At 45.4% G+C, this 12,024-nt stretch overlaps 1 protein-coding gene across 3 annotated transcripts in view; it reads left to right on the top strand.

Annotated features, from left to right (window-relative positions):
- wwox (WW domain containing oxidoreductase) overlaps positions 1–12,024 on the top strand; it is a 95,156-nt gene that overhangs the window by 8,853 nt on the left and 74,279 nt on the right. The gene's annotated exons all lie outside the window — the stretch shown is intronic.

Here is a 12,024-nt window from a genome sequence, read left to right as displayed (position 1 = left end):
GTGTGTGTGTGTGAGGGGTTATCTGATAATTACCTGAGATTATTGCTCTAATATCACTGCGCTTGTGACACGTCCCCAGATTTACGAGCGCGGGAAAATAAACAAGTGAAATGTGGGCGCTGGAGCAGAAAGAATAAGCCATTAGCACTGGGTTGATTACAGGACTTGAAGAAGGAGAGTGAGAGCTGATACGGGGAGAGAGAGGGGAGGGAGACAGAGCGAGGGAGAGCCAGAAAGGGAGGCAAATGCCTTTGAGCGAGAGTAGATCTGCAGTGTTTAAACTCACCCAAGTCTCTAATTGAAGTATGCCCCTGGGGCTGTCAGCGCTGCTCCACAGTGTGAAATCCAGCGTACAGATCTATTAATGTTGCTGCTTTGTCTAAACGAGTGTGGAAAAGCTCTGATCTGAGCACCAGATTTTGTAGTCAAATTGATTTCCAGGCTTCACACCTGCTGCCAAATTATCCGGCGTGTGAAATGCTTACGAACGGACAAATGGGGCAGAGTAGCTTTCAGATGAGACGATTGGCGACCCCGGCCCTGCAAATGGCAAATTTCGCTTATTTGTGGTCGCTTTAAAAAAGTTTTTCTGTGGGGCAGGGCCATCAGATTAGCCTTCCCTAAGCTTCCTCCATATTTCCTTCTTAAGGAATCCCCCTGTTATAGGTTAATGAATAAAAGTCACAATATCAGAATAAATCTTTGCCGCAATTTCTACCCTCTGCTGACATTATTAATAGATTCAGGAGAAGAATGGAGAGGAGGATTAATCTTTAAGGTGATGGATGGACTATGCTCGCCTTCCCATGCTCCTGCACGGAGGTCGTTGTGATAAGAAGGTATATTTTGGGGTTCCGCTGTAAAAAGGGTCATATCTACTTCCAGGTGCCTCCGCTCTGACTGCCAGGAGCGGAGCTGCTGTTCCCGATTGCAGAGGACCTCTGAACTTCTCTGAATCCTGTCTGTCTCTCTGTCTCTCTCTTTCTGAGTGTCTCTGGCTGAGTCGGGGCAGCGGATGTGAGTGATGGCTCATCTGCAGCGCGGGACGGTGCTGTACAGTGTAGCGCCATGTACTGACAGTGGCTATAACGGTGGGGTCATAGATGGATAATGGTCAGGTCAGATGAGCCGCTGGTTGTTAGGAAGTGCAGGGTCGGAGGGCTCATCCTTCCCGTTCGGTGGTGCTCAGCCAGGACCTAAAGGCCGTTGATTCCTGACAGTTATAAAATGCATCCTGTACTTCCACTTAAAGGAATAATTACATTCGCGCTCGATATTCTGAAGCTTTATTGGCACTTTTGAGATTGTATTACCCTTTGTGTTTTTGCTGACTCTATGGCATGAATTTAATTCCTGGCTGTGTTTATGTTTCTTTCCATTTTCACGATGGGACCTTAGCTGCATCCCTGCCGCAGGCCTCATCTGAGTATCGTGTGTTGTTTTTTCTGACTGTATCCTCCTAGATTGGTTCTTAATGGGAGTTGAACGTTTACCTTATAATAGTTTTTCATAATAAAGTGGGCAATGGCTTTATTTACAGGTGCAGACGCGCCTTTTTGTTGGACAGAAATTGCATTAGAGGTACCGCAAAATCAGAAGGGATTGAGTTTTAAGTTACATTATATAAGGCACCCTAACTTCTAAGTTTGCCCTAACTTATCCATTCCTCCTGCACGCTCTTTCATTTCCATCTTATTTCAGTTTAGTCATTTAGCAGACAGTTTAGTCATTTAGAGACACAATCAAGCCACAGTGCAATTAAATCTAGGTGAATAAAATACTACCTTACAGTCCTAAGCTACCATGTACTGCTACCAGCTAATGGTGCAGAGGGAGTGGGGAGGGGTATAAGCAGGAGAGGAGGAGAGAGGAGCTTTTTCTTTCCTCATTCATTTCCTATTCCACTCACAGTGAAGGCAGGTTAAGTTGCTGGTTAACAACCAAAGTGTTGCCTGCGTGCCAGAGATTTATTTTTCCTGATTGCTTGTAAAATTCTGCTTATCTCTGACTCTAGTTACTCCCTTAGAGAGTTTTAATAAACTCTCCTGAGACAAAACCCTCTACTCCATGGACCAACCAAGGCCCTTGGCCCCTGAGTAGAATACACTCACTCTTAAACACACACACACACACGCACACACACTCACACACGCGCACACACACACACTTTTTTGTAATTCCTTCCTTTTTTCAATCTAAAAAGCTTTCCCCCCCACTGCCCCTTTCTATAACACATGCTAATGAGATGCTTTGTAAGGGTGTTAATTAGCAAGCAAGCCGCTGATTGCTGTGCTTGTTTTTGTTGGTGTTTCGTGTGTATGCGTGTGTGTGTGTCAGAGGCGTATTAATATGGTGGTGTACCACTGAGGAGTGTTCTGTCAGGGTCTGCTCTGGAACCAATTAGGCTAAAGCTCGGTGTCCACCGAGGATGCTGGGAGGAAAAAAAAAGGCTGCTGCTTGCAATGTCAAACAGCAACATTAACACAGGCCAGGGAGACGGGACGGATGGACGGAGGGCCGATAAACAACGGTCACTAATACAAGTGGACAGGAGAGAAGCTACCCTCTAAAAACATAAAAGATAAAACGTTAAAGGAGAAGATAACACTTCTAACAATGGAAGAAAAGACAAATAGTTCTGAATGAGAAACTACTTTTTTGTACACACACTCTGAATTTAAGCCAAATCACACTTGTTCGCAAAGAACAAAAATGGTGTCTGTGTGTGGATGCACGTGTGCCTGCTTTGTGGGACATGCAACCCCCTGCGTCAGTCTGACAGCCCCACCGCCCCGCCGGCCACCGTGCCACGCTCCTCACGCTGAGGCCAACAGGAAGTGACAAATGTGAAATGCTGACCTGGTGTGTTGCAGTCCCCTCCAGGGCCCCTGGGATGCTGCTCTTTTAGCCGTTCTTTCTCACTCTTTTTTCACCTTTTTTGTTCCCTCTCAGAAACGATATATTTTCGCCCCTTCCGTCAAGCTGGACCTTCTTTGTCCATCTCATCATGATTAGAAACCTCAGCTTTTTTTCCAACCCTCTTAGAATCAGCTGACTGTTAAAGCTCAGGTAAATTCACAGGAGTTGTTGTTCTCTGTACGCAGACTACAACACCTCCCAACACTCCCAATCATTCCTCAAATGCCTCCACAGACTCACAGAGGAAGCAGCGACTTCCTCCGTTTTCCTGGTTCAAGTGTTGCCCAAATTGGCTTGTTTTCTTGCGTATTAGCCGCGCTCCTTCACCACTCCCGGGAGGCCTTCCTATCTCTCTTTATTTACTTATCATTGACTCTGCCTGTAAACTAGGAACCAAAACGTCGAAACAATCCCAGCGAAGTCTCTGCAGACTTGAGGGAGCGACGAGCGGGGCTGGAGTGAATGTGAAATTGCATTTAAATTTGACGAGGAGACCCCCTTTTTTAGGCATATATGTCCGACTCTTTAAGGCAGCTGCACGGAGCTCAGCAACTACAACAGGATTTACTGTAGTACACCACCGAGGATTCCTTTACATTGAATAGGTGACAGTCACAATGTAGCTGGAGGGAATACTAAAGGAGGCTTTGTGCAGGATAAACTACTGTATAAACATGTAAGTGTACATAAAAGTAATACCCTGAGGTTTTACAGTAGTAAGCATTTTGTGTTTGAGAGCATATGATTGCGTGTCTTTGCATTACAGTAGAGAACGTCGCACACACACGCATGCACATATGTGTGTGCACATTGTCCATTCGCGTGGTGTGTATTTAAATGCTTGATTATGCATTTTGCATAGCTCTGGGACGTGCATCACTCTTCCCAGACTGCTAATAAAGTGACCAGGGAGATGAAGGCACCTAAATGAATCCTGAAATGCCTGCCTTGCATTCCTCACTCCCTCACTCTCCCTCACTGCTCTGCTTAGTTATTCCAGCCTGCCGCGAAAGGCTGCGCTCGCTGCTCCTCCTTTTGTCTGTCTGTTACAGCCAGGTGCTCCGTCTCTTGAAGAGGTGTGGCCTTGCTCCTAATTGCCCGGGCCACGGTGAACTATGGGCAAATGCTCTGTGTGAAGGAGCGGCGAAGAGGAATAATTTTGAATAAATCACATAGTTAGCCGAGTGGTATTTTCTGCTAAATAAGCAGTTCCGCAGTCGTCTCATGCAAAGGTGCGAGTGTTAGAATGATGGGTCACTTGCCATAGGTCATGTTGGGGAGGATTTAAGTGATTTAAATGATGCCAGTGCCACTGAAGGGGACAGGTTGAGGAAGGATGTGTAAGATAGCCCCTCTTTGTTGTTTGAACCTGACAGACTCTCATCCTTCACTCTTTCAGTGCCTTCTCTGAAGGAGGGCCCATAGCCCTGGGACGAGAACTTCTTATGATGAGAGGGGTGAGAGGTTCTCGCATCTCTCTGGCTCCTTCTCTCTGTCTCTCTTGGCTCAGCCAGCAGAGGATGTTTTTATTGAAGTCTGAGAAGTGCTGACCGCAGGAAGACAAGTGCAGCGTGCACCGTAATGCTTTAAATCAGGCAATGAGCCAGTTATGAGATGTGGTGCTGCAGCCAAACACTCTTGAGCTGCATCACTGTCCACCAAACATGCGGCCGAGGATACGTAAATACACGGAATCATCTGGCAATTGGCTGTAGCATTTATCCAACGTTACCCTGAGCTCTCTTAGCTCCTTAGCACAGCTTGAAATCCGCAAAGCTCTGTGATCCCGCGGTAAAGTTCAAATGAGATGCAAAAGGCTAATTAGCTGTAGTTCCCTATTTGATGTCTCTCTATGTGTTTCAATCTGTGTGACACTGTCTCTTGCCTCATCCTTCATTACGCACTACTAGTACACAGACATGCACTTAATTAGCAAGTGCGCATGTGCGCACATACATGCGGTGTCCTACATGTTCACGTCTGCGTCTCACATGTGAGCAAAAGGATAGTGTGCACTAATGTGGCCTGGTGTCAGTTTGTGTTTGTTGCGTGAAGGGCAGAGGGAAATTCTGCTAACGAAAAGCCGAGTGTGTCACAACAAGTCAACAGCTTTAATGTCTGGCGTCCCGACACTGTAAGTCACATATTTCAATGTCAGACCCATGACAAAAACAGTCAGAAAGTGCTTGATGGTGAGATCATGTCTGAAAGAACAGTGTTCATTGTTCTGGGAACCTGTTTTTTATCTTAATGTTATGTCGTATATTATGCTATTGAACACTTATACAATAAAATATATTGCTTTTATTTTTTTTTAGCTCTCAACAAGTGACTCCATCATGCATTTGTTTTAACTGAATTTTATTTCCGTAGCTCATGTGTAGCATTTTTGTTAAACGTGACTGTATCTGCCTTGTGTTGTGTTTTTCCTCTGCAGTCAGCCCCCATGGAATTAAAAGTGTTGAACTGCTCCAGGCATTGAAACAGTCTTGCCCTGGGCGGTGCTATCATTATTTTCAGGGTGTGTTTACACACGTGTGTGTGTGTGTGTGTGTGTGTGTTTGTGTGTGTGTGTGCATTTGAATGCGCTTTGACACAGAGTTAACACTGGTTTACAGCTTAATCAGTCTGTGTAACTAAATGCATATTTATCAAAGAAAATTCATGCTCAAAAAATCAGACCTCAGCCCATACATCATTATTACTTTCTCACACGTGCATACGCGCACGTTCACATACACACAAACACACGGGGTGAGAGAGAGATCCACATTTTATTAGAGGGGCTGATTCGGGTAGCAGTAGATTAAAAACAACATGTGTTTTTACAGGTCCATAAATCAAGCGGGGGACGAGGGGGATTCATTTAGAGAACGCCACAGTTGTGGCGTAGTTGCCCTCACGTGACTAATGCTTAACAGCCATACTTTGATACACTGCCTTTTTATTAGTTTCACTCTGTCCTGCTGCCTCATATCAATGATTATCTCTCAGCCGGCATTTGACTTGCAGAGCAGGCTGAATGTTTTGTTCACTTTAGTTCAACCTGGATGATGAAGCAGCCTCCTCATCTAGTCTGTGATTAACCCCACGCGCTGGGCCTGCAGAACAATACGAGCTGCATATTGCATATTCATCATGTGCCATTTGCATTCTCATTTTGATTATTTTTTCATTCCTGAATGTTGGGTAAAGGGGAAAAAAAGCTGTGGTTTTCTTGATGTGTACCGGTATATAAAATGCTATGTTGACCACTGGGAATGCCAAGTCCCATATGTTGATTTGTCCAGTTTGTTGTCATTAAGCGACCACATTTGTGTGTATTCCCCAGTTCTCAGTCGTTTCTGTGCCTCAGTGCTGGTCTCAGGCTGGAGAGCAGGTGTAATTTCCCCTGCACTAAAACCCCAAACAAGTGCCATCAGGGGAGAGAGGAGCATATTACAGGTTCAAGCAGCTCCGCTCCCCTGGACCACGGAAAGCTGCAGGCTCACCTGACCTGTGACCACGCACAGCCCCTGTGCTTAGATTCATGGTTGTGTTTAGGGAGCCTCAGAGGTGTCGGAGCTGCCTTGCTGTGTTTCTTTCATGGTGTAAAGCCTTTATTAGGGTACAGACCTGCTTTGGGGGCCGCAGGGCAATAATTTCACATGAAATGAATGTGTGTGTTTGGTACAACTTTTAGATAATCTGCTCAGTGTAGTGGCAGGTTAGAAGGTGAACAGGTTGGGTAAATATATGAAATAACTTTAATATCACCCTCCATAAACCAGTGCACACTTTTACACTGAGCCCCATGAGTCACAGCAGAATTCTAATGTCTGCTGACCACAGTGAATCAGTGATTAATTGCACTGAGGGCTGAATGATCTGACGTCTGGAATGTTAGTGAGCTTTTTGGTTCCACCAGCGCTGTCGTAATGGCCTGGGTTAATTTTTCTGAATGGACAGTTAACTTTTAAGCACCGTAACTGCCTGTCCCGAACAACGAATACACAGTCATATTTTAGCAAATATAACCCTAATGGCACACGGCCGTCACGCTAAAATTAAGTGGGTGGAGGGAGCAGACAGCCCCTTTTACCCCCCAGGGCAAGACACACTTATTAGATTGCCTGTCGGCCGGTACTTCTGCTAATTCTTAAAGACCTGCCGTATGTGATAGCAGGCGTTTCCCATGCTAGGCTACTGTAGCACAGTTAGCGTACTTAGCCAGAGGATTCTGACCAACCCACCTCTTTGTAGGTCGTGGCCTGATTATTTTGGTCATAGGAGTGAGACAAACGTTGATCTTGCATCGTCATCCACTGAGGACGTTGACATTTTGCATTAAGTCCTGTTGGGAGTTTTTGCATACATTTGGAGAAAGGGCAGGCACCAGTAGAAAATGTCTGTAAATCTTAATCATCAATTATCCTCAGTTGATTGTGCTTTGAGCTTTTCTCCACCATCATTTACCATCATCATCTGTACCAAGAGCAACTACTGGACAGGTAATTTGACGGGCCTCGGCCACTCCTGCAGTCCGTGGCAGCGAACAGTGTTAATTGAAGCTTCTCCTCTCACCTCTGAAGGGCACGGCTGTCTGTTCATATAACATCGTGATGAATTAGCTGAAATAAAAGCCAGATGTGAGTGATGAGCTGGTGTCTGTGTATGTTGCTACATATTCGCTTGAATGTTTCCTTCAGTGTGTCAGCCTTATTAATTTTTGACAATAGAATTTCCATTATGCCTAAATGAATGACCAAGGCCGGCAAACGGGAGTACGTGAGAGGACTGAGGTGACGGCAGAGGGATGAGCGATGGACTGAGGAATGTAGCGTATGGCTGAGGGAAGGAGAGGCCGAAGGAGACGTGAGTGTATGGAAGTGGGAGTGGGTGGGAATGATGCTCATCCATTATAGCCCACAACGGCCCAGAGGTCAGCTTCAGCAAGACTGATTCAGAGCAGTCAGGTTTGGACTCCATCACCCATAAATCCTGGCATGTGATGCTGATGGATGTGGACCATAAAGCCTCGCGCTCAGACACGCGCAGAACAACATGGAGAACCCTGGGAAAACGCGAGCGCTCCAGGTAAATGTCAACGAGGCCTGGGAGTAAAGAGGGGATGATGGAGGGGAAGAAAGGAGAGGACCCAGTGAGATCCAAGGTGTGGAAAAGGGAATTGGGGGGGAAAAATGAGAGGACTGAGAGGACAAGAGTTTGCGGCAGCTGTGTAACGAAATTTACTTTGACGGGGCAATGATTCAGCTGTCATCACGTGGCTTTAAACGGATGGACTGCACTGAATCATCCCTCTGCTCTTTGGAAACGGCGTTATTACATCCAAACGTTATTATATCCAAATGTTTTTGATAATAAACTTACGGCTGCATGGCAAGTATTCTAATTGTGTAATTAAGTCTTTGTGACTTTTTATTATTTTGTATCTACATGGCATTTGATGCCTGACCAAGATGAATCTAGCTCATTAAAATAAGCCTTGTGATTATAATGGGGCCAAATACGAGAACTGCCGACCTGGCTAGACAGGAAATGGAGACATGTGTACTTCCTCATTAACCAAGCCCCATTTGGGCCTTAAACCACCCTCCCAATGTGCACAAAGAAAATGCTATGATTAGGGGGGTGGAGGGGCATTGCTGCCCTAATGAAGGCTTCCCCCACAGTCATTTATGATATTGGTATGAGTGGTATGGTGACTAGGCCTATGGGAAGAGCTGAGTTACGGAGATATTTGGATGTGAGTATGGACGTGAGAGACCAGAGGGCTTGGGAGGGGGGGGCACAACTCATTTGCAGGAGTCAGTTTTACCAGGTTACAGCTAATGGAGATGAGCTTGTATTAAAGGGCCAGGGGAGATGCTAATTTTATGAAAAACCAAAAGAGGTTTAAAAAACTGTGGGCGCGTACGTGGTCAGTTCCTCTTGTTGCAATGGCCGCTCAAGAACTCTCACTTACTCTTATTACAGCTTTTCTAAAACTAACATGATGAGTATAATGGTATTTATTTAAAATGATAGATATTTGGGATTTTTTTGGGATTGGGATTCTTTTTGGTCAGATCACCTGTCATCCATTTTTGTGTGTATTTTATCATGTCCACCAGACTGTATTTCTCCTTTGCGCCAACTTTGCGTCAACTTTGAGACACTCCTCGGTGTAGATGATGTAGCACAAATCATCCTGGGGCTTTTATGCTTACAGTTTTGTCCTGTCTCATCTTTAACCTCAAAACCAAATTAAAAATGGAATCGGCAAAACAAATTCTAGCAAACATTTACTCTTTAAAACAAAACCCAGAAGGAAACTACATATACTATTATTGTAACTCTAAGGTCAGAGGAAAAATATAACTTTGGTTTGAACTTCCTCTTTAAGGCCCATGCAAATATCTTGGCATAGTCTTATTCTAAATTAATCCCATCCCCACTCCTGTCTTCTCCTCTCGGCTTCCTAATTTCTCCACTTTTTCCTCGGCTTCCCCTCTGTCACCCCCTCCCACTACCACAGCAGCTACCTGAGGCCCTCATGTCCACCTCATTCATCACCTGAGTTGGACTCCACCATCTTAAAAAAAAAAGAGGAAGAATGTAAGACAGACTTGAGGAAGATGAGTAAAAAGTCATAACAAACCATCTTTCCTCCAGTGTGTGAGGGGGAGATGAATGCAGCCAGTGGAATTAATTGCACCCTGTTACTGAAGATCAGCAAGTTTGCGCAGTTGGCGTGCTGATGTGCCATATGGTTGCCCACTAGGTGAACACTTTGATTAATGTTGCCCACTCCTGAGTTTTTTCCCCCCCTTTTGATATTTGATTCTGATCGCTAACACTTGGCTCCTTTTGAAGCCCTCCATCTCCTCTGTTTTTTTCCTCTTTCTTTGGTTAACTTTGCCATTTCTGTTGACAGTTAGTTTTTTGTCTGCTGTTTTAATGCTGTTTGTCTACAGTCTTTGCTTACAAAGGGTGCAGCAGGCTTCAGGGTACTATTGTAGACTTTCGGTGAGATTAGAGGGAGGAAGAAAGGCCAGAGCTTTGGGTGCACGTCTTTTGCTGTTGATTAGGCCTCTGGTGTGTCGAGTGTTTCTCTATTAGCCTACCTAGCCTCTTGCCATCTACTGTACACAATCTATATCCCAGACATCTGGGAAACACATGAAAATTTTGACACACACAACATGTACTTGTGCTGTGGTCTAAGCATTAACAAGCAGGTGAGGTGAGGCTCGAGTCTCATCTATAGGTCCGAGTGTAGGTATTAATGCCTTAGCAGGGTTCAGGTCGGCAGTGCTAACTACAGAAGCGACTCTCATGCGCATTTGGTATCTGCAGATCACAAACAGTGCGTCTCTGCAGCTGTGCGTCTGCGTGCACGTTTTAAACCCATTATATCTTAGAGGTAGCTCCTTTCTGCAGTGGGAAAGTGTCAGTGCCATCATCAACTCTGAGATAAAATGATCTCGCCTGAGGTCACAAGTTCAAGTTTGTTTGCTTTTACCCCTCCTGCTGTAATGAGGCAGTGGTACGGAGCACTATGCAGACACCGCGACGCTTCGAAATCTATTACAATCACCCGGGTGCTTTGTTTTCCCTCTGTTTTATGGCCTGTTCATGCAGCTTGTCTATTTTAGCCTTTCCCGGTCTTGTTAAGTGCTGCCATTCTCTGGTGCTTGGATGTGGCCCAGAGGGCCCTTAGTGAGACCAGGCGCTGGGAATGAGCCGCGAGCTGCAGCCAGGGGGTGCCCACGGTAGGCTGCCAGCGCCACTAAATCTCCCTGATTACCCAGGGAGGCTGCGATGTGATGGGGGTGTTACCAAGGTGGTGGGTTCTCCAAAGAGGCTGATTGAGATGCAAATGGGGGCCATAACTCAGAGGTAATGCAGACCTGAACACCCTTTGCCTTGTCCGTTCCTGTTCATCTCACTCTCTCATCGCTCCCTATTTACTGCGGCATAGGAGGAGGGACTGTTATTGTCTCAGGATTAAGTTGGACATTTATTATACTGTAAGTTAAGAACTGAGAAATAAGAACATAATCCCAAGAAAATTAAAAAAAAAAAAGAGCATGTGAAGTGATCATGGTTTTAATTACAGTAGCCAGGCAGTTAAGTGCACATCGTAAACTGGTGGTTGACCACATACAACCCGGCATAATAAACACTGTTTTGTAAGATTAGATGGACACAATAAAGTCTGAGTGACTCTGCTCACTAATAGAAAGGTGGAATGAGCAGGGGAGGAGGAGGGGGAGGAGTAATTGCACAGTCCTTTGCTGAATTGTTCTGTGGATGCAAATTTAAATCCCTCCTATTATTTTAATAATCTGCCTTTTACTGCTTGTGCTCGGATCATTTGTTTGCAAACCAGGTTATTTGGAGAGGGAGGCTCGGGGGTAATTTCATGCTTTGGAGCATTTATATCTATAACTTAATGAGGAGAGGGCCTGTTGTTTCCTGGTAATACACTGCTGGAGGGGTGCAAACTTTTTATTCTCCGTTTAGGGTACTGTTAGAGGGCAATAATGTGGGATTACTGTTGGAATTAAGAAGCAAGCTGAGGGGAGACCAAACTTAATACTGATGCTTCATTCAGGACATTTTAAGTTCGTGGAATGTAGCGTGCTTCCCATGTGGAGTAAATTTTTTCCAAATCTTCTCTTGTTTCACATTTGTTTTCTTCCCATTTGCAGCCAGACTGCACCCAGGATTCATCCCCAAATGCACATTTATTTCCTCAGCTGCCCTGAGTCTGAATTTCTCCCAGTCAGTTTATGTAATATAGATCTCCCCCCTGTTCATCGTCACTGGGTTCACCCAAGGACAAGGAGAGAGGCCGAGAGGACCTGACCAACTCAATTTGACGCGACCTTATTGCGTTTTGCGGAAAGATAAAATGAAGACTTGCTGTCCGCAGAAAGCTGCAGCAGTCCTGTGAGACGATGTGCGGCGTTAATGCAGTTACTGTCCAGTGGAGCCAAAGATGTTGCAGGATAACACAAGAGAAGGACAAGGTGTGTGCCCATGCCGCACCGGAGAACTTCTGCCCTCCCCACCCCTTCTCCTCGCTCCCCTCCTGTGCTCCCCTGTGAAGGACTCCAG

The sequence above is a fragment of the Takifugu rubripes genome, chromosome 9, assembly GCF_901000725.2.
Source record: "Takifugu rubripes chromosome 9, fTakRub1.2, whole genome shotgun sequence".
In the NCBI taxonomy this organism is placed as follows: Eukaryota; Metazoa; Chordata; class Actinopteri; order Tetraodontiformes; family Tetraodontidae; genus Takifugu; species Takifugu rubripes.
This window is presented reverse-complemented; position numbering and strand designations above follow the sequence as displayed.